Source organism: Columba livia, chromosome 4 (genome assembly GCF_036013475.1).
Source record: "Columba livia isolate bColLiv1 breed racing homer chromosome 4, bColLiv1.pat.W.v2, whole genome shotgun sequence".
NCBI classification, from domain to species: domain Eukaryota; kingdom Metazoa; phylum Chordata; class Aves; order Columbiformes; family Columbidae; genus Columba; species Columba livia.
Genome location: NC_088605.1, coordinates 9,734,655 through 9,758,330, shown reverse-complemented (window position 1 = coordinate 9,758,330; position 23,676 = coordinate 9,734,655). Strand labels below are relative to the sequence as shown.

At 40.5% G+C, this 23,676-nt stretch overlaps 1 protein-coding gene across 4 annotated transcripts in view; it reads left to right on the top strand.

Annotated features, from left to right (window-relative positions):
• Nucleotides 1–23,676, top strand: part of ZFYVE28 (zinc finger FYVE-type containing 28) — a 159,602-nt gene that overhangs the window by 38,523 nt on the left and 97,403 nt on the right. The window contains exon 1 of one of the 4 annotated variants that reach the window (XM_065060386.1): nt 13,252–13,392. The exons of the other annotated variants lie outside the window; for them this stretch is intronic. The gene's annotated coding sequence lies outside the window, so the exon portion shown is untranslated. Of the gene's footprint in view, nt 1–13,251; nt 13,393–23,676 lie in introns of those variants that run through there. 4 annotated transcript variants of the gene reach the window in all.

The window sequence follows — 23,676 nt, the reverse complement described above, 5'->3', positions numbered from 1 at the left end:
AGTTTGTCAATATCTGCTGTATTAGAGGGAAAGCTATGCATGTCTTTTTGGTTTTTTTGTGTTGTTTTGTTTTTTTACTGTGGCACTTCAAGGCTATATTGTTTCCCATGGTATTGCAACTAAAATAATTCAACTTGTAGGGGAATGACACTCAGAAGTGTTTTCTCCATTACTTTATTGCATGGCAGCCACAAGTTAAATTACATGATCCTCAGTTTTAATGGGAAATCACCATTTTACTTCGCTCCCATCACTCCTTTGTCCCTCTGATAAACCACCAATTCTGCTTTCCTCCAAGCTGTCAGCCAGCTTGGATAAGCCTTTCCTTTTATATTTTGAGTGAAAACTAGTTAAATTTTATTTATACCATTTACTCAAATACCAAGAAAATTGTATATATGAAGTTTTAAATAACTGTTGAGGGTTAAGATTGCGAGGTGACAATAAAACCCTGGCAGATGTATTGTTAACCCCCTCTTCCCCACCCCCTTCTTGCCCATCCCTCTCCCCCCTTCCCACTCAGGACAGGTGATCAGGAGGGAAAGAAGGACACAGAGAAGAGAGTTGGAAAAATTAACCATGTTTTACTAGTGCTACTAATAAGAATAGAAAAAATAATACAAAATATACAAAACCAATCTTGAAAGTCTCAGCAACTGCAGAGCCGGCACCTGAAGTCCTGGACTGGACTCTACAGCCAACCAGAGCTGGATTCAGTCTGTCACTAGGCCTCAGTTTGCAGGGATGACTAGCAAGGTCCTCTCCTAATGTTGGCCATAAGCAGAAGGGAAAAAGCTAAGGCAAAAGGAACGACATTCCTCTTGATCTCCCACTTTTATATGAAGTATTCACATGAATGGAATGTTATACACAGTTGGTCAGTTTCTCGGTCACCAGTTTCTCGTTGCCCCTCTTGCGAGATGTCCATCCGTGCTTATCAATAAGTTTGCATTCCATTGCTATGTTTACCCAAACATGCATCTGGTTTTCCAGGAAAATGCAGTTAATATGAAGGCTTTAGCTTACAGGCAAAATTCGCTGAAAGAGAAGCTTGTTTTTAACAAAACCAGGAAAATAACAAACTTCCCTTTTCATGACCAAAATAAAGCCAAGGCAGGCTATTTAGAACAACAGTGGAACAACCTCTTAAATACTTTCTGACCTTAAAATAATGAAATATAACAATAGCAAAAAAAAGAACAAACAAAAAACTTGGTGGGCTTGTCCTATTTTGGAAAGATGATGCTGGAGTTGTTTTGGATTGATGGGGAAGGTAATTGCTGAGTGCAGGTTCCTCTTGAGCATGTTGCCTGTCACTGGGCATTTGTTTTCTAGTTGGGAAGCTCCAGTTCAAACCCCTCACTTCACCTGCTCAGGAGCCGTGCAGGGCTCTGCAAGCACCAGGAATTAAATAACAAGTCGGGATGTGTATCCGAGAAGTACCTTATTACATAGTCCTTGTCATTGTTGCCAGCCCTGTTGAGCTGAGCTTGCCCACAGCCCAGCCTTGCAGGGACTGGTTCCACTGGCAGCTCTTGGCATATCTCAGGGCACTGAGCTTCTTCCACAGACTCTGGTTGGTGTGTTTTGCAGACTTTCTGCCTCATGTGCTTGAATATCAGGCTCCCATAGATGGTTTCTTCATTGCCCTCATTTGTCTGGGCTGCGGTAGCTGCCGCTCTCTCAAACCCCAGGTGGTGCCAACCAGTGTGTCAAGACCTAGAAAAGAGTCAGTTGCATTGACTTGCTCTGAATATTTCCCATGTATCACCCTTCAGTTGGTGTGCAGCCAAACACATGATATCACACATTAAAACAGAAGGCAATTGGTGTGATTATTTTATTTATTTATTTATTTATTACCCCTTGACTTCAGTTTTCTATGATTTGGGTCTGTTCTGGCATTAAAAGAAAAGCATAGTTAAATCTATTAAATAGAAGAAAAGGTCTGATAACTGAAGACTGTTTTGAGGTACTGGAGACATGGGACTGCGGATGTTGAGGTCAAATTATGCTCAAGGTTTATTTTGTAGCTCAATAATTCATGTTTTGAGATTTTATTCTTTAATGCAACATGTTGAAAAAACATTTTACTTGTTATTGATAGAAAAAGCCTTTTGAGTTATTTTGATATGGAAGGAGATGATACTTTAATTCTCTTGTTGAAACACTCAGGCTTTCTTGTAAGTAACAGGCTATTTTTGTTGTTTGCTCATTTTTTTTTCCCTTCTGCTTTCACTAGGAATTAAACATCTTTTAGAATTTGCTTTTAGAATGCTACTTTCACAATTTCTTGACCTTTCTTTCTCATCACTGCCCCTCTGCTTATCTCCATTTGAAGTTATGAGCCTTTTTAAAATCTATTATGTAGTTTTCATTGTCGTAATATCAGTTTTCTTCTTGTTTCCTTAAGAGTGAAACAAACCCCCCAAAGAGAACTGAAATCTCTGGGACAGCTCAGGATATGAACCTAATGGACCGAAGCATCCTCAGCTCTGACCTGTGTTGTCTTTTTTTTCTTCTACAAGTTTGCCCTGTCTAGTTTTCTCCTGTGAATTCACATAGCAAAGTCCTCAGAAGACAATCAGTTTAGTTTTGCAAAGCAATGAAGCCCTTCCCATATTTTACATCTAATGTAGTTTTAACAGGTACAAATATATATTTATCAGGAAAGTAGCAATAAGCTGTAATACATTGGTGCGGACTAGATAACGCGTCTCATTTCTTTGATAACCTTCAAAGAGCAACTGCTATACGCTTATTACAAGCCTTTTTATTTCTTTGATTCAATGTTAAAAGCAGTTCTCGCTTTACTGTTTCCAGCTGTTGGAGCTGTGTGATTTGGCTGGGCGGGCGGTTTGGGGAGTGCTTGGCTTGCTGCCCGGCCTTCGGCAGCCTGTCATGGGCAGATGTTGTGCTGTCTCCTTCCGAAGGTTTGAAAGCTGCTCAAGTGAATTCTTCAGACAGCACTTAGGAATCCACATGCAGGCTTTTGCAGGCTAATAATTCAAACTGTAAGGCTAAAAATTTAAAAGCTCAAGTGGCATATTTGACATGCTATTCAACGAGAACACACACACACAAAATCAGTGTCTGCCTTTGCTAGATTAAAAATGTACTTAGGAAAAAATGAAGACAAATCCTAAAAAATGCTGGCAATTATGTAAGATTATGAAACAGGAGAATATATAACTCCTCACTGAGAGGAGCGTGTTGGTCTGTTTTGCAATGTGTCTATAAGATGTAACTTTGAGTATTCACATTTTGAACATGCAAGCGACTGGCATAGATTCACTATGCCCAGTTCACGTATTTCCAGGCTCACGTATATAACTGAAAAAGTAAAATGGTTTGCATGTCCATAACTAATAGGAGAAATTTGGAATATAAATCAGTCATAAAAGCTGACAGTGTTTCATGTAACTGTAACTTTGAAAATGCAAATATAGAGTATATTTGTTTAAAAATTACTCAAGTCTACTGTTCTACACTATACTGGCATAATGATAACTTTAAACCAGTAGTAAGAACTTGTTGTTACTGGGCTAAAAGAAGTTGCAAACAGGACCAAATGTTTTTGTTTTTTCCTTTTTTAAAATTTTATATCCAAAACTTCCTCAAGACAATAAGTTGAACACAGGTGTGCTTTCTTAACCTTATGTATTCTGCTCATCTAGAGAAATTGCTGTGAGAGAGAAGGTCTAAGATGTCTAAGGAGGAATTTGAAACAATTGATGGCTTAAAGAATGGAAAATTTCACTGAGCCAATTTTGGTACTGAATTGTTTAGGAATATTTTCTTGTTCCAGCTCTCTCATCCTTCTATTTTACTTAAATAGCGTGTACCAGCATGGTACATTTGTTTTCACAGGATCACAGAATGTCAGGGATTGGAAGGGACCTCAAAAGCTCATCCAGTCCAATCCCCCTGCCGGAGCAGGAACACCCAGATGAGGTTACACAGGAAGGTGTCCAGGTGGGTTTTGAATGTCTCCAGAGTAGGAGACTCCACAACCTCCCTGGGCAGCCTGTTCCAGGCACTGGCACCCTCACTGAGAAGAAGTTCCTTCTCAAATTTAAGTGGAACCTCCTGTATTCAAGTTTGAACCCATTAACCCTTGTCCTGTCATTGATTGTCACCGAGAAGAGCCTGGCTCCATCCTTGTGACACTCACCCTTTATATATCTGTAAACATTAATGAGGTCACCCCTCAGTCTCCTCTTCTCCAAGCTAAAGAGCCCCAGCTCCCTCAGCCTTTCCTCACACAGGAGATGCTCCACTCCCTCCATCATCTTTGTTGCCCTGGGCTGGACTCTCTCCAGCAGTTCCCTGTCCTTCTGGAACTGAGGGGCCCAGAACTGGACACAATATTCCAGGTGTGGTCTCACCAGGGCAGAGCAGAGGGGCAGGAGAACCTCTCTGGACCTACTGACCACCCCCCTTCTAATCCACCCCAGGTACCATTGGCCTTCCTGGCCAGAAGGGCCCAGTGCTGGCTCAAGGTCATCCTGCTGTCCACTAGGACCCCCAGGTCCCTTTCTGCTATGCTGTTCCCTAACAGGTCATTCCCCAACTTATACTGGAACCTGGGCTTGTTCCTGCCCAGATACAAGACTCTACACTTTCCCTTGTTATATTTCATTAAATTTTTCCCTGCCCAGCTCTCCAGCCTGTCCAGGTCTCTGGATGGCAGCACAGCCTTCTGCTGTGTCAGCCACTCCTCCCAGCTTGGTGTCATCAGCAAACTTGCTGATAGTGCACTCTGTTCCCTCAAATATCCCAAATGAGACGTGTTACCTAGTCCACACCAATGTATTACAGCTTATTGGTACTTTCCTGATAAATATATATTTGTATCTGTTAAAACTACATTAGATGTAAAATATGGGAAGGGCTTCATCGCTTTGCAAAATTATTTTGGGGTATTTGTAGTTAAGTGTCAACCACAAGAACAAAGCTCCTGTCAAGTTGTAGATTGAAAGGACCAGACCGTTTAAGCTAATGTAAGTGTGAAGGCTCCAAGAGAACAGAAAATACTTTTGTTACAAATTACAGCTTGGTTTTGGTGTTCTTACCTCAGTGTACTACTTGAATACATCTTATTTTCTGTACTTGTCCTTTTCTCTTATTCTTTTTTTCTATGGTAGGAGGTACAGGGATTTTGTGTAAATGCGCTGTGTGTTCTTTAGTGTCTGCTGAAGGCCACAGGAAAAGAAGACAGAAGTGATCCCGACCATCCTTTATTTAGATTTTTGCGAGTGAATAGACATGAAGGATGATCCTCAAGTTGAACTGAACTGAGTAATGTGAATTTGTATTGTGTGTGGTCCCTTTGGGGGATTTAAAGGTGTTTGGGTTTTTAGAAATGCTTTTATCCTCACAGCAGTTTAGTTAGTGGTCTCCTACTGCCACTATTGCCCATGAGGAACTGATTTATAAAGCAGCACAATATTTTAGTTTGTCTCTTGGCAAGTTTTTGCACAGTGCATTGAATTACAAGGTTAAACTTGGGGTGTTTACTAAGGGGAGATCCAGAAGTTCTGCAACAACTTATGCAGACACCACGTTGTACAGTAGCTTGCAAACAAAACAAGCTTCTAATCACACATTTGCACTGAATTAGCCTCTTTTTGCATGACCACGGTCTATTTCCCTTGTGTTTATTTTATTAAACCTAAGACGCAGGGCAGTATTCTCAAATGCTGAATATCTGATGGCTTAGGGCTGAGATGCAGGTATCTTTGTAATTTAAATCTGATAAAGCTGCTGTTGATGTATGAGGTGAAAGAAAATCCTGCTTGCTATCACATAACTATTTTCTAATTTCTGTGATAACACAGAATACATTTATTCGGTTAACGTGTTCCTTGTAGATATGCCTGTGTACTTGTAGATACACCCATGGATCTATGCATGGAGCTGAGGAGGGAGATGAGACACTTTTGTGTTTTTAATAACATACACATGATGTGCTTGTGGGGTCACGGGATATGTGGGGTGTGTGAAGGGGATTTTGGTGCTGCCTCTGCACCAGAGCTGGGTGAAACAGGATGGGCGACTCAGCCTCCTATGGTGACAGTATGACAGAATGTTCAATAAATCTAATATGTTTATTTTCTCTATAGTACTTTATGCAATTTACAGAGCTTTTATTTTTCCGTAGACAAACTCACATCTGGGGCTACACTATTAGTTATGCGAAGATTTGTCTCTTCTACACAACCCGTAACCTTTATAGTACTTTTTGGAGTTTGTAAGCAGCACAGTTAGGATAGGGACCTGTTGCTATAGACTGAAATGTGTCTTTCTCTCTTCCAGTTTTTTAAACAGAAACAAACTTTGAACTGGCTCTTTTAATTTATATATAAGAAGAAAGTTACAAATCTAAGTTAATCAGTTTGAGTCATCCTCCGCTCATTCCCTGATTTCCCCTAAGAAATCTCTTTCTCTTACATCTTTTTGCCTTCAAACTTGTACAATTACAAACGATGGTGACGCACAATGAGATGTATTAATGCAGCAGTACGTTTTCCTTTCCAAACGTAATCTGTGTAGAATAATGAGAAGCCCAGGCTGATCTCATTTGTGATATATAGGGTGTTAGCAAGAGGTGGTTTCTTCTTCTGTCCTTGATGAAAATTTGGCTGTTCAAGATCCTGGCTGTCCATGTGTTAGCAGATGGATTTCCTTGGCTCAAAATGTCACCAAGTTTTATTGTGGTGGTGGCTCAAGGAAGAAATTGTGGAGAAAAGGTTGTCATTAGCTAAGCAGAATTTAACAATGAAAAAGCATTCTGACAAAGTTTATTTAGAAACATGTCCCATCATCTTACAGTTTGTCATCTTTAAGGTTTCACAATTCTGTGGAAGAAAACAAAAGGTACAGAGAAGCATTTTAAAAAAGTAAAAGCCCCCACCTTGTACTTCATCTTTAATGTCCATTATAATTAAACCTGCCTAATATTGGTTAGTTTTTGTAGCAGATAATTGTTAGCTTTGATTAAATAATTCTCTTCCAAATCCACTTTAATTTAAAATCCTGGGAATTAACTTATATGCCAACTGATTGCAAAATTGTTATTGTAATTGTTGTGGTTTAACTTGAATATTGGCAATAAACGTTACGCTTCACTTTAAATTTGAATCTGTCCCAGATTCATAGTAAAATGTTCATTAATTCTGATCTCAGACGGTGCATAAAGTCTTGTAAGTTTTGTATTTAGTTTTTTTGTATTAACTTTTAAAAATAATCACAATAAGGTCACTCCTTAAAATATATGCACAACTCTGAATGTTACAGATGGTTGAGTGTCCACATTTCTCCTATCATGAAGCAAGAATTAATACATGGCTTTAGAACTGAATATCAGTTTTGATTATCTTCTGCTGAATAGGCCCTTAGAGACAGTAACTGTGCACAGTTTTGAGAGCAACTTGTGCTTCATCAAGTAATACTGCATGTGTGCATCAGGCTCTGTTGGATATGTACCTTATGTGCCTCCTCCAGCCATCAAGTGCCTGTACAAACTTTTTGCAGCATTTTGAGTGCAGCACCAATGAGCACTTAAATCAGCAACCGGATGAATCCAGACCTGGGGTCCCCTTGCCCCCCAGAGCAAGAACACTGACATTAAAAAACAAAAACCAAACCAAACAAGCAAAAAACCAAACTTAAGCTTCATAACTTTAGAAGGCAAGGGTACACTAGTATAAAACCCAAAATATAATCCCAAAGTTGCCTGGAGTGACTTGCCCAAAAGTGGTTGGAAGGAATGAATCATGAAAACTTTACGAAGGAGTATCTTGCATTCCTCTTTTGCTTTTTGCCTAGTAATGCAGAGTATCTTGTGATTAATTTGCTTTATTGTGTGTTGGTTTTTGTTTTTAAACTAAACAAACATCAACTCCCCCAGCAAAACAAAACGCATGCATTACAAATGCCATGTCCCTCCTGCGAGCCTGCTTTTCCTCTCCAGCCTTTCTGCCATTCCTGGTCCTCTGGTCTGTGGTACGCAGGGAGTGAAGTGACTTCAGAAACTGTCACTGACTTTTAGCTGAGCAAGTTATACACAATTAACACGTTGCTAAATGGCTGAAAATGCCTGTTTAAAGCTGGGGAGACCCTTTTAAAGGTCCTTATGCTGTCCTTCCTATTTTTCAGGATAGTGATAGAAAGTAATTTTGTAGTCAGGGTCCCGGGACTGAAGAAACAAATCTCACGCTGGCACTCGGACCCTCAGAGCCATCTCGTAATAACTCCATACAAGGTCTGGCGGGGTAGGAGTGAAAAAGCTCACTTTGAGCATAGCAAACCATGTGGTGCTGTGCCTTGTGCTGGTGGTTAAAGTAGTGCTGGTAACGCAGCTAAGAAGGGGAGTAGGAGGGGGAGGATGTTTGTGGTTTATGGCATTTGTGTCACAGGTGAGCGCTGCGAGTGCTGAGGCCGTGCTGGACATCTGCCCGCTGAGGAGGAGCGGTGGATAAATTCTTCTTTGCTTTTCGTCTTAAACTGTCAGTATCTCGATTTGTGAGTCTTTTTGCTTTCCTTTTATTTTTCACCTCATTCCCTGGGAGATGTTTGGCTGCTGGTTGGGGTCACCCCACCACAAACTCTTCCACAGGGCAGCTGGTACTGGATGGAATCAAAAAGTCATCACAGGTGGAGGATGAATATGAAGCCAGACCTGTTTTGTGAAGTGAAAGCACTGAGTGCGCTGCTCAGAGGGAGGGATGGACCGTGACAGCTCTAAGATAAAAGGATGCTTAAGCATCTCTAAGGGGTTGGTGCAGCTGGTTAGATGGATGTATGTTCCCTCCGCCCTAGTCCTGATCAGGCTGGTGGTGTTGAAGGTGCAAGACGGGCTTTTAAACTGAGTTCTGGACCTCTCTGAAAAACAAGTGAGGCTGTGTAGTTGTTTTAGAGCTATTGTGAAAATGGGCTGCTGATGCCACTGATGTATCTTGTTGCTTTTTAGAAAGGATTTGTGTAATGAGCTAGTGCCACTCTGTCAGACTGCTCTTGTCCTTAGCCAGATGGTTAAACTATCAGAGAAACTATGTTTGATGATTTGGAAATTTGTGTATTTGTAATATTGTCTGTGTAACCTATATTTACAGAGTGAGAATGAAGAATTCTGTATTAACTTGTCAGTGGAGGATATTATTAATTAGATTCTCTCATGAGCAAACTGATATAATCTGACTGAAACTGTTTTTCTGCGTGGGTAAGCAGATGCATTAAACTGTAAACAGGAATGGATCACGGCTTATACTTTAAAATGGGAAAACCTTAATGTTAAAGTTGGTGATCAGGTTCAACATGAAATAAAATGACCAGGCCATCAGATAAATGTGTAATGCAGGGCCAGATCATCTTCACTCATTATCTTAACACCTCCTGAGATAAACAGGATACTCAATGCCTTTTAGTGCTCTGTTCAGGTTCCCTTTAAAATGAGCCAGATGTGGCTTATCAGTTTTTACTTGAGGGAATTACGGTACTGTATTGCTACATATCAGCATAATTAGAGATGTACACTCAGGGAAGTTAAAATTGGGTGTTTACAAGACATAAATGTAGTTCTGTAGTTATGAAGCCCAGGAATTAAATAGCTGAATTAGTCTGGCAGAAGCAGAGCCAAGAGAATTTACTGAAAGCAAGAAAAGGAAGTCTGAAGTACATTTTCTTTATTACTTTAGTTTTATACAGTCTGTTACTGATCAGCAAACGGGGCAGTTACAAAGGCTCTGGTGAGCCATGAGAGTTACAGTGAACAAATCTGCTCATCAATTGAGCCCATTATAGCCAAATGATACCGTAAACATTTTTCTTGTGTTTCTGCTGTTTACAGTCAATACTTTTTACATATTGATGGAAAAAATCACTTTGCAATCTGCAATCTGTCACGTTTATTAATGCTGTAATTATTTTTTTAAAGGTGTGTGTAATGAGAGCACTCTAGGATGCTGGCTAGAACATTAATAGCCAGTCCTGGCAAAACACCCACTATCAAATGCAATGTTCAAAATACTATGTATGTTTTATGGACATGAATAATAAACAGTTATTTTTGAGTGACAATTAACTCATGAAACCAAGAAAAAAATCCTACTAGATGCTAGAGGTAATACTTTAGTGTAGTCCTAAATGAGTCTTGTGACACTTTTATTCAGACTTGGACTGTTTTGCCCATCCTAGCAGGACACAGAATTTAAATGTTTACTGTGAATCAGGAAGACTGTCCCACCTGTTCTCGGTCTTTCTCTTTGAACATGGTATTTGTGCCATCAGTCAGCAGGAGTTCTCCCTCTCTTCAAGGTTTCTGCTTGGTGATCTGCTTGAGAGACTGGATCTTCAGATTTATATTTCAGTTCAGAACTAGAAATGTCAACAGGCCTGGATGTTTTACTTTAAGTTGGAAGCCTTTGAAATGCACAGTAAATACCTCTGACACCATAGGAAGTTACTAAGAGCAAAAGTCAGGAACTGGTATAAAGAAACTTTAATTTGCTTATAGTGGGAGAAAAATCTTAGAGCATGTAGTAATTAAGATAATGTAGGAATCAGTTGCAAAGTGTCTGAAACTTTTTAGGCTTAGGAACAAATGCATCTTAAAACAGTAAGGGAACTTCTGTGCTTAGTGAGGCATCAATACATGTGGTCACATTTCTCAAAATGCAGCAGTCTTTGCTTTCTCTCCTACCTGTTCCTTTTCCTCCTCAAGTATTATTTCAGTTTAGGGCGAAAACAGTGTTTCTATCAACTTTATGCCTTTATCTTAAAAGTATTTGGTTAGTTTTTGTGGTTTATTATAAACAAGTCAAATGAGCAAGATGCTTTTTGTGGCATGTTGGTAACTTTACAGGTTTTAAAAAGTGGTGTGGTCTGTGTGATATGGCTGAATTTCTAGTTATAGAATGTTTTCTAATTCCTGAGTATAGAATGGTTTTATAGATGCTGTACAGAGATCAAAGGAGATGGCAATAAGGCTGTCCAGTGTGAGATCTGGAGCTGCATTGTATCTCATGTCCAGCCATGTTCAACACAACTTCCAGAAGCTTCAGGTAACTTGTGGGCTCTCAGCATTCCCTGTTGTGGCTGGTAATCTGCTCTTTAACCACCAGCAGGATGCTTAACAACTGTGTGCTGTTATTTGTCTGAATTTGATAGCTCTGCTTTTGCTTTAAACTGAGACCTGTAGGTACCGAAAGTGCAAAATATTATTTTTCAAGCTTTCATTATGCAGATGCTCTTCATTTCCCTAGTTGTGGGTGGTTTTTTGTTTGTTTGTTTGGTTTTATTTTTTAGGACTTTAAAGCCATTAACCAATTACAAGAGAGCTCGTTACAGCTTGGCTCATTTAGTATGTTCCCAAGGAAAAAAGCAAATTGCTGCTCATGCATTCAGGTGTAGTTGAGTGTGCATTAAACTCTGCCTCACCCCGAGTGCTATTCTGAGCCGCATGCAGACACGTGCCGGGTTCAGCCAGGTACAGCAGCAAAGCCTGGGTGTCCTGGGGATGTCGGCTGTGGCAGGATGAGAAATCACACACTTTGCTGTTATAACAACCATCAGAAAAAAACTTCCGAAGAGATGGAGAGGGTTTCAGTGGAAGAGTTGTGCTGGTACAGCGTATTGTTTTCAGTCTGGCTAACAGAAGCAGGGCAAAGCATGTTTTTTGCCAATATAGCTTGCACTTGTATTACAGGAATTAGCAGAGGCTCAACTATAAACTCTGTGTTAGAGTTACTGTTTGTAAATCTCTCCTGACTCACTTCCAGCCCCTGCTAGCGAGTGGTACAGCCACAATTGAGGAGTTCTCTTCTGGGAGGAATGCAGTGAGTAGTGACTGAACTGTGCTCTTGGGTTGCTCTGAGTCTCCCAGCAAATGAGTTACTCATGTTCATAGGCACAGGAAAGCCCATTCTGAGGTCGTTAAATGAGTTGATTTGGATCTGGGAATGGGAGTTACTTCATTACAGCATCCTTTCCCAGGGATTACAGATGACTGTAGGTCATCTGTATCATCTGTAATCATCTGATTACAGGTGGCTGTAGGTTTTGGTGACTTTTAAGATGAGGTTTTGTATTTAATAGCATTTTGATAAATATTGTTAGATGGGAATTGGCTTTATTTGCTGAGCATTTCTTCTATGAACTTTCAGAAAAAAAAAGCTAAGTTCTGCAATACTACACCACTCAAGCACTGAATTACAATATTTGGTTTTTATGGCCAAATGCCAACTGATCTGAAATCAGGTAATTATATCCAGTGTTTTCTAGTACTCCATGTGCCTGGTAATGAGTATCTAGTATTTATAGGGAAAAGAAAACAAGCAATGCCTCGTGATAGGAGCCAAATATGCATATTTCTATATCCTGTTCTCTTATAAATACATTTTGTTGTTTAGCATCTAACATACTTAATTGTCAACTTCTACAAAAAGTGACTATAGGTGTTTACCTAGTGGTTTGTATTCTGTACATGCTTCACCTATTTCCTTGTTTCTAAGTAGATGTATCACTTGAATGTGTGAATATTCTGAGTTTAAGGCAGTTTGAGAGGCAGAAGTAGTTAAATAAAGCTAAACAAGCGAGTTGGTCTTTAAGATGTAATACAATGAAATGTTTTTAGCAAGTCTGGTGTTTTTCTGAAAAGTACAGTGAAAGATTATATGATGTTTGAAAATATACCAGTCTCTGACTTAAGGGGTAACATTGTATATATACAGTATCCAAATAGGTGCCTTATGGAGTAGATAATCCTGTACTGTGCAGCGTTTGCTATAGTATTATGTAGTTTGGCTACTGTAAATTGTGTGTACCTGAGGGAAAGATATTGTAAGAGTAAATACCAACCAAAACTTTAAACTCCCTATTCTGCAGTCTTTAGCCAGGCTTCCTCTCAAGCAGGGCTGGGTGGGGGCAGGCTGGGTATTAAAACTCTGTGATGTAGTGGGACCCAGTGGATGTGTGCCTGAAGTGACAGACAGTTAAAAACCAAGAGAAATGAGCCTTTAGATGTACTGCAACAAGGAACATAAACTGGCTGGTTGAGACCGTCGCACTGAGAAGCTGCTGTTTCTCTCCCGTCCCTCTGGGTGTGCTTTAGCGAAGCGCCAAGCTGCGAGTTGCTGCCGGCAGCCATGGGATTGTGTCATGTTGCCGACAAAAGCTTCGCTGCGCGGCCACATGACTGCGGCATCCAGAAATAATCACATAATCTCGCTGCTAGAGGGCCTGCCTCAGACTTACAGCACAACTCTGTCTGCGGAGCCTCATCTTTTCCTTCTCTTTTTTTAAGCTGAAGATGGAGTGAACTTTCTAAATGTACCAGGCCCCTTATGTTGCTTGTCTGGTTTTTATCTGCTAGACGCTGTTGTATATTTACAGGTAATTGAAACTGTACAAACACATAATAATTTTCAAAGTGGATTTTTGCATTAGAGGATGCATCTTAAAATTGAACATAATTCCAGGTTATTGCTTGTGAAAAATAATGTACCTGGGAAAAGTTGCAGATAATTGAATTTCCATTTTGTTTCTAGGGTTATGTGTTGTTTGTTTTTCTTTTTTACTTCAGTGGCATTTCTGAAAATCTCAGTAATTCTGTTATGCAACCACTGGCAGCAATAATATGCTCTGAAAAAGCACAAGCGGCCCAGTCAAGGCCGGGACGGAATGTAATGCTTTAAATCGGGAGATCTATTGAGCAACCGGATCTGGTGAAATACGCTGCTGCCGCAGCAGGGGGCTGGGCAAGGTGTCCTTTAGAGGTCCCGTCCAACCCAGCCTGCTCTATGATTCTGCGAAGTATTAACACACGTTCAAGCTTTTACCTGTTTTAAAACAACTGCTATTCTTTTGCTGCTTTGCCTTTCCCGTTTAGATAGCAAAAGGAAGACGTTATTTGTAAGATCTACCAGCTTTTTACCCAGTTTTTTTCAGACTCCGAATATAATGTTATGTAATTGTAATAGGCTTATATATTTATTTGTTTAGGTGTTGGGTTTTTTTGAGTTCTGTATTCAGCATGCCAGCTTTCCCTGTTGTATGTAACCTTCAGAAGCTGCTGGAGAAGGGATGCTTTAGCTTTTGTCAGGCCACATTTCTCTTGTCAACAGAGATTATAAAGACAGGCAGTTCTTGTGTTTGGGTGACCAAAAAAGCAAGGAGGGAGACTGGCTGCCCAGATCTTGGCTGTGTAGAAGCTGGAGGGGGTTGTACAAGTCTTGCATGTTCATTTGCGGGGGTGAAGTTATAGTGTAAGGCTGGTGAGAATTGTCCCAATTTTACATGGTCAAGTCTTACCGGCTGGCTGATGTAAATCAATTTTCTGTCTTGAGTGGGTTTTCCAGTTTTTAGCATCTATCTTGACTGTGTCAAACACACGCTTATGAACACTTGCTGCTTGAATCATCCACAGAATCACAGAATCGACTGGGTTGGAAAAGACCTCAGAGATCATCAAGTCCAACCCTTGGTCCAGCTCCAGTCCATTTACTAGATCATGGCACTAAGTGCCATGTCCAGTCTCAGTTTAAAAACCTCCAGGGACGGTGAGTCCAGCACCTCCCTGGGCAGCCATTCCAATGCCTGACCACTCTCTCTGCAAAGAATTGGTTTCTAATCTCCAGCCTAAATTTCCCCTGCCAGAGTTGAAGCCCATGCCCCCTTGTCCTATTGCTGACTGCCTGGGAGAAGAGACCAATCCCCACCTGGCTATAACTTCAGGTAGTTATAGAGAGTGATCCAGCCACTCTAATAGGACGCTTCATGACCAGGTATCCGATGAGTTGACTAAGTGTTGTGAGGCATACATAGCCATAATTCTATAGGTATTGCATTACAGTTTTCCCAGCTTGTTGCTCTGGCTTCAAACTTTGAGTGGGAGGGTAGAAGATCAACTTACCCATTCATTTCCAGAGTTGCCTGTAATGTCTTCATCAAGCTGGTCGCTGAAGCTGCTATTTTTCAGACACTTCTGAGGATGAAGGCAAGTTAGGGATAACCTTTGATGCTACTGAATTATGCAATAGCTGCTGTGTGTAACTGTTATTTTTATGGTTATCACTGTCCTCCCCATATTCAATAACACCAAGAGTCTCATTGTCAACAGAGTTGTAGTGTTTTCAGCGCAAAAGATAATATATGTATGGAATGTTGCACAATAAATTCTTGATGTCAGTGCCGCCTTACAGCCATTTTTCTTTCAGTCTGAAGAACATTACAATGTGTTTGTGGAATTTCAGATGTAGTGGGCTTTAAAATGTGAAATACAGCTCTTCTGTTGTGTGAAATGATCGCTGTACACATGAAAAATTATGCCAGCAAAGCTTCCTGGGGTTTTTTAACTTGCCTCACAAGTAATAAAAAAGCCAGATGATGATAAAAATCTTGTGAACAGGTGTTCACCATTTTTTTTATTTGAATGTTTCAGTAACCTTTCTTACTGCTTAGTCATGATATTTTTTCCTGCAAGTATTGATTGTTTAAAATTATAAGAAGTTATGGTAGCAATACTTTTTAAGCTCAGTGAAGGCTTAGTGTACTGATTCCTAATCTAAGTGAGGCCGGGAGTTACGGATCGGGAGTTTAGTTCAATGAGAAATCTGAACTCCCTCAGCTGCAATAGTTTCAGATTTGTAACTTCAGGCAGGGTTGAACTTTGGAATTGACTTGGATCCTGTCCCCGCAGGCCCCATCAAAGTGAGGAGAGCTGTAGCGGTGGGTCTGGGAGCTTTGTTGGGGACGGATGCAAAATGCTTCCACTAGTTCAGAGTAATTTCATTTTTAATTATAATAGCTTTTATCCGAGAATCTCCAAGTGCTTTGTAAACACTTTATGGTATTGTTCTCACAATGTTCTCCCGTATTGCAATGCTGTGCAATAAGGGAGTGCTGGGGGAGTGAAAATACCTTAATTTTCCATTTGTGAGATGGGCAAGTTGTGGGTCTAGTGCCACAGGTGTTCATCATCTCTTCTTGTGAGAGTCACAGGGTAGACCACAGTTTTACTAAACTTAATCATAGAGTTGCAGGGTAAAATTAAAGGCTGTAACCATAGTGTTAAAGGCCTAGAATTGTTCCATGGTCACAGGGAGATTTAATGCTGATATTCAGATATTCATACAGCACTCAGCAGTGTTGTCAGGCCCAAGGCTGATAGTTTTCTATGTTCACAAGACCTGAAAGTTAAATTAAAATTAAGGGCAGGGAGATCCATTCCTTATTTAATCAGTTTGTTGGCTTGTTCTGCTTTTTTGTCATATTTTGATTTTTTTTAATACTATTTTGCACAGTTTCTGGGTTAATGAAAAAGTTTGTAAAATGGCTTTTTAAGAGCCACAGTTTTAATCACTTGAATAGAAATTAAAAAACTGAGAGAAACACAGTAAGAGTAAACACGTTAATTGAATGAGGCTAAAAGTCTCAGATGCCAGAGTTAAGAGAATACAAGTTCTGCCATGTCCTTGGTGGCCTCCTCGTTTCTCTTTGTTGTGGTGGTATTTTTTTGTTTGGGTGTTGTGCTTTTGTTGTGTGTTTTGTTTTGTTTTTCCCTTGTCTTATTTAATCAATATACTTTTCAGCTTAGTGCTTCTTGGTATCATGGTTCCATAGCAAAATGTGAGCAGCCCAGCAATGCGTCAGGTTACAATCTGGAGTACATCAGCAGCATAAAACTGTATCTGGAGTTCCTTGGCTTTGCTCATACCTCCAATAGCCATTTAATTATGGATTTGTGAAAAGCAGAGAACTTGGTGCGGAAACATTCACTATGTTTTAATGATTTTTTTTCTTTTTTTCCAAAACTGGGCATGCTTTGATGGAAAACCAATTTCATTTAAATAACCAATCATAAGAGTTACTTGGAGACATGATTTCAGCAAAGAGGAGGTCATGGTAAAGCTGAAAACTATGAAATGCAGTAACTTATAAACAAGCTTTTATGAAAGACATAAAGAGTAAGAAACTTGCCCATCAAATATTTTCGATTGAAACGTTCTGCTTTTCCTTAGATGCACATGAATACTCCTTTACAAATTGGGGAAACCAATACAAGTATGAAGACTTCTCGTTAGGATATCTTATTTGTTGTGGTGGTGTTGGTTTCTCTAGTGTTCATGCTCCATCAACAGCTGTATATCTGTGAAGATCTGCAAAGTTGACTCTAATGAAGAATTCAAGAAAGGAGAAAGATGTGCCAGTGCTGCAAAGCATCAGAGATCTTTCTCTGCAGTTCTATTGAGGGTTCCCTGCGGTCTTAGGTATCCTGGGTTGTTTTCACGTCACAGTGAGGAAGAAGTTACTTCTGAAAGTGGAATTTATCTAGAATACCTGTGTAATTGGCATTTTGTTTGTTTGTGTAAATAATTGAGGAAACCTGTATGTAGCATGTTGTAAAGATAAATTCTGGATTTGATTGTTTCCATGCTTCCACTTGGGCTGGATAGTGATACCTCTAGATGAATTTGGAAGAAAGTTTTATAAGATGACAAAAAACAACCTAATGAAATAAATTAGCAAAACCCGGTTTGGATTATAACTTTATTTTCCAGGTCTGGGGTTTGGCTCCTCTTCTGCCTTTAATCCTTATTTTCCAAATGCATATGCAGGCTTTTTACCCTTTTTGCACAAAGTAATTTCTTTTTCTTAATTCCTCCTTTGTAGTCACATTCCTCAGAACAACTCCAAGTTTTTTTCTGTTTTCGCCTATGGTGAGGAAAATAGGATTTTCCAGTTCTGCATTTTGGTGGCAATTCTCAGTTCCACTGGTTTCTGTGCTAAAAACGCAAGTTTCTTAGAATATTAGATGCCTCGAAGGTTGATTTCAATTAAAATATGTGATAATGAACCAGGATTATTGTACATTAAATTACCACACACTAACTGTGCAAGTCCACTTCTTCCCTTTGAAGCATTAGAACAAATGCCATTGCAAAACACTCGGTGTGACTGCTGGTGAGTTGTGTGTTACTGGGCTCCAGGTGTGAAATACCCAGGTGTTGGGCTCCTGGTTGTGCGTTCTGGTGGCTCCTAGAGACATCGCCCAGGTTCTGTGTGGGGTGGCAGCCCAGCTGTGATGGCTCGAGGGCTCTGGTGACGTGAGGCTGAATGGGCGTCATTTCACTGCTGAGGATTTGTTAGACTTGGCCCTGCTGAACCAACGTCTGTGTGTTGTCCGCCTTTGACTTGACTTAGAAACGATGTATGTGGCAGCCCTTTGAGTCATTAAGTTTTTCTTTTGTGTACCCTGTTTCCATGAAAATAAAGCAGGGTCGGTATTAATTTTTGTTCCAAGACATGCTTACTTTTTTACATGTAGAGCTGCCTGGACACTATTTAAATTGCCTTTTTTTAATGAACTGTAACTAGGGCTTATATTTCAAGCATCCTCAAAAATCCTGAAAAGTTATGCTAGGTCTTATTTTGGGGGTAGGTCTTATTTTGGGGGTAGGTCTTATTTTGGGGGTAGGTCTTATTTTGGGGGTAGGTCTTATTTTGGGGGTAGGTCTTATTTTGGGGGTAGGTCTTATTTTGGGGGTAGGTCTTATTTTGGGGGTAGGTCTTATTTTGGGGGTAGGTCTTATTTTGGGGGTAGGTCTTATTTTCGGGGTAACAGCGGAGATAAAAATATCTTAATGGTTTCTTTGCATACTATAGTCTGCTGTCTTGATTTCTTGGTGTTTCTTCCACCCCTCCACGCCCCAGTTGTTAGTCTACAAGTACAAACTTGTCTAAGTGTCAGTGTGTATGTGAAGATATTTCTATTTACGTCTGCATCTGATATAAACAGCATGGAACGGTATCCCTTCAGTGTCTTCTTAGCAGAGGACACTGGTTTAGTTGCTAAACCAGACACTAGTTTTGCTAGGTTTTCTTCATCATTTGCTGGAGAGGGTCAGCTGCCACCATGTTGTGTGTCCCAGCATTTTCCACCCCAGTATTTCAGTATGTGCATGTTTACAGAATATTTGTGACCAACTTCTGGAGGAAACCTTGGGGATGCTCGCTGGTACCCTGCACATGCTGGAGTGCCGCCTGGGCTATTGTCAGCCACTGGAAGATGGACCTTCCTTTGCAAACCTTGTATCCTACACCTTCCATCCCCTCTGCATTCTCCCCTTGCTGTGTGAGCTGAATTATGTAGTTCTTGGGTGAGCTTGGCTGCTGTGTTTACAGAGCTTCCGGAAAAAGTAGGACTGGTTTGCTGGCACGGTTCTATCTAAATACGAATTTCTACAGATTTCAAGACTGACCTTGAGGTTTGTTATTATAATACAACTGTATAAGTGCTATAGTGATAGCACTACTTACGTAACATTTTCTGATTAAAAGGAAGTAGGAAGCAATTCATGATGTCTTGTATTCTCTAACTTTCTTATCATCATTGAACCTATGAACCTGACATCAGAGTACGCTAGATGCAGCAGTGTTACATATGTTTATTGGGGGTTGTTTGTTTTACGGAGAAGTTTGAGTGAAAACAGGTGATAACTCTAGGCTGCATTTGGCTGGTTATGGCTTCACTGTTGAATGCTGAAAGAATAACATGCCTGTAGCAGCTTGACATAAGAGTCAAATCCATATAATTATTTGTTGCTCTGCAACAAGTTGTTGTGAAGACTACGCACACAAGCAGAAGCCAGCTTCTGAAAACAAAACCATGTTGGGTCTCAAATTATGATCATCTTCAGGTACTTCTGAAAAGGAGGTGAACCAAACTGAACAGCTGAGCAAATAGACAAAGACTTCAACTAGAATTACAGCAAGGCAAGGATGGCAAAGCAGCGTGGAGCTCATGCCCCATTCAGGTTTACTGACACAGTCTGTTTCTTGCCTTCTGTTTGTTGAAGTTCCATCTTGTTTTTTCTTTAGAGCTTGCTGTGAAGTACAAGTCTTGAGGCTCGAGATGGTTTCTCAGGATGATTTTGGAACACCGCAGCATAACCACATCATGATGAAGCCTGCTCAGAACTATGGCAATATAAATATGATGTTAAGGTTGATTATTAAACTGCAGAAAGTGACACGGCCATTTTTTCAAAACTAATTACTTAGATTATTGCCAAACTAGAATTAAATTAGGTTTTTGCTAATAACCAAAAGATGGAAGATAGGAAGCATGAGGAGTGGCATAAAACCCAGGAATGCCCACATTTTGCTATTAAGAATTTGTCGGCATGTCCACCTTAATAAATGTGTTAAGAGAATTGTTTTTATTGCTAGTGGCTCTTTGTCACTCTCAAGGTGTCTCTGAAAAAGCAGATGTCGCAAAAGAATTGTTTTGTATATGTGAGATAAACAGGATAAGCAAAGAATTAAGGAAAAGTTTTATTTCCACTTCATAAGAAGAGGCATTCTGTTTTATCAGTTCGATATCAGCAACTAGTTCAGTCTGTCAGTTTGAGGCTTTATGTGGACTTTTCCAATGGCAACCAGCGAAGATTTTTTTTTTCCCTTTGTATATAAATCTCTAAATCTGTCCAAGTCTGCCGTCAGCCTGGCTGTTCATCCATATGCTGCAGAGTTCTGGAAGAACAGGAATGCAGCTATTTCTTAGACAGAAGCATTTTACTGTACTCTGGAATGCTGGATGTGGAAGCTAATTAACATTTTTTGGAAGCTTCTTCATAGTTTATTATCACTCAGTGCAAAACTTCACCTGGGTATATGTAAACAAGTTCATATTTATCTTAGGGTAGTATAATGTATGAATGGCAATGGCTAACAAAAAAAATAAGGGATGCAGATCATTTTCTAGCATCTCACAAAACAGTTTCTCTGAACAGTGTAATCTTTCCTATGTAAAGCAAACAGTCACTTGGGAACCGTATTTATAATTCTATATTATATGTTCTTACATGTGAACTAAACTTTTTCTCAGTGTGCTGCAGTGGTTCAGTATTTTGTTTTTAAACTGAGCCAAAATACCCATAAGAACTCTTTGTGGGTATAGAACCCAGATTTCAAGACTCTCAGAAACGTCTAGATGCCCTCACACTAGTATTTGAACTTGGACTGGTGCAGATTGGAACCGTGCAGGATTAGAGGGTCATCTGGTTCTCTTAAATTATTTTGCAGCTACCCCATTAGAAATGTATATTATAAAATATTTCTGCTTTTTATGGCCATGCCCATTCTGATGAGAATCTACTACGATTCTGGTTTTAAGGAAGAAAAGAATAAATGTGAGTGTATGTGAAAACTTTCTTCCCTGTTAAACAGAGCTCATGCATTTCTCCTTCTGAGTCCTCTGAATGCCCAGGAGGTTTGGTGATTTCAAGGCATAAGGAAAAATAGATCCATCAGTGTATACACTCCAATGAATGCATCCTGCACTATGTTACCACTAAAACTGCTTGCGCTTAGTACAAGTAATTGAAGTCCACTGACTACATTATTTTTCACTCCTGGGTAGGAAGAGTACTTTTCACTTTTCTGACTCTCTGATAATAAAAGCAACATATGTTTTAATTGCTGGTTTCTTGATGAATGTGTAGTACTGATCATGACCTAGTGTGGTGGTGTGTCTTTGGTTTATTTGTTTGTTTGTGGGTTTTTTTGTGTGTGTGTTGGTTTTTTTGTTTGACCTGATGTGAGAACATTGGTATTGTCTTGATGGTTTGATCTCAGTTCATAGGTGTAGAGCTGTCAGGGCTGGTGGCCCTGGCCAACAAAAGCAGCACATCTTTCTCCCTAGGAAGTGATGACTAATTTTTCTTCAAATTAACCTTCGTTCTTTATGTCTTACCTGTTTTCCTGGGTAAATTTCTCTTGGGGATAAGCCAAGGCTGCTAATCCACATGTAGTTCGGAGCCATCAGGTATGGTGTCAACTTTTCCACTTCAGTCTGATATTTTATTTCTTTTGGTCTGAGGAGAAATGGCATGTGAGCAGAGGGCTGCCTGAGCAGCCTGGGCCTAGGGGACGAGTGGGGGAATCAGGTAGCAAGAGCTTCCGTGAATGAGCACATCTTGTACTTCAGAAGTGTTTTGGCATAGTTAAGCCACCTGCTGCACAGAACTGAGATGTTTCAAAGGCAAATGCTTGCAGTGTTGCCCCCGACTGTGCTTCGCTCTTGCAGAATTGGTCTTTTTACTTTGTGTCCATGGTTTCTCATGGGGCTGGGCAGCCTTTCCGCACCGTCACAGACTGGCTGGGGTTGGAAGGGACCTCTGGAGATCATCCAGTCCAACCCACCTGCTACAGCAGGTTCACCAGAGCAGATCACACAGGAATGTGTCCAGGTGGGTTTGAATGTCTCCAGAGAAGGAGACTCCACAGCCTCTCTGGGCAGCCTGTTCCAGGGCTCTGGCACCCTCAGCATAAAGACATTTCTCCTCATATTCAGATGGAACCTCCTGTGCTTCAGTCTGTGCCCGTTGCCTCTCATCCTGTTGTTGGGCATCACTGAAAGGAGTCTGGTCCATCCTCTTGGCACCCCCAGTTTCCCTTGCAGAGGTGTAGCATCTTGGGATATTACACTTCAAAACTAGACCCGATCCCTAATGCTCAGCTCTCAGAGGAGTGTGGTGTGATTTGACTGTAGCAAATGTTGTTCCTCCTTTGGACTGCTCGGCATTGTGCTTTTTCTTCTTTCTTCCTGGGGCATTGTGGCTGTTTATGCCTAAGTGTGACTTTTCTTGGCACGAGCTGACAGATAAACCTAAGAAATACTCTGAAAAAACTGCTACTTTTGACTCTCTTCCCAGCAGGGAACTGTGCTGATTTTATGAATGGGGAGAAAGTGCTGAGAGCATTTCTGACTAGGCTGGAAAATAGTCTGGAAACCTCTTCATGGATGCAGTAAATTGGGTGGGAACATAAAGCAATAAACTACCGGTTTAGTCTGGAGACCCAGACAGATATAATTTCCTAATACCAAGCATGTATATTTGTATCTCTTCAATGTGTATAATAGAATATTAGTGACTAGGATGGTCGATTTGGGATAATCTGTGATTGAGAGCTAAGAGCTTTGTAGAACACTGAATCCAGACTTACTTTTGGCATAATGGAAAGGGGCACCCCATGTTCTCTAAACAGCCAGGGTATAGATAATAGAATTTTAACAGTGCGCTGCTCACTATTGTCTGTATATCAGTGATGCTCTCGTGCTTAGGATGTGTCTCTGGCAACAAACATATTTATCAGTTTCTGTACAAGACTTTAGTGGAAGGCCGCTTTTTTTGATATCTAACTTTCTGCTTATCTTTTACTTCATGGGATTGTGCAAGCTGCTGTCTCTGGCTAAGGTTGTGTCCAGAAATACATTAGGCATGTAAGAGAAATTTCTCCCATTCGTTGTCTGGGAGTAGGGGGGCTTTGTTGGACCACCAGGAACACGGGGCTGTGTGCAAGTCTGGCCGGGGCAGTGACACGGAGCCACCCGTGTCCTACATGAGAATGAAGGGCACTGTGACACTGAGGGGACAGCCCACAGCCTCATTAGGCTCCTTTGCAGGAATTTGGGGTGTATTACGCAGGCTCTTTACGTACACATCTGCTCCTCACAAGTGCTGGCAGCTTTGTGGTAAGAAGCCTATATAATCATTAGGAACTCTAGCAGTCTGGTTTTTTATGTTTTGTCTAATGAAATTATTTCCTGGGAAATGAAGACGTTTGTAATGGCTCTTCTGGTAATTTGGCAAGTCTCACTTCACAGGTAATGTA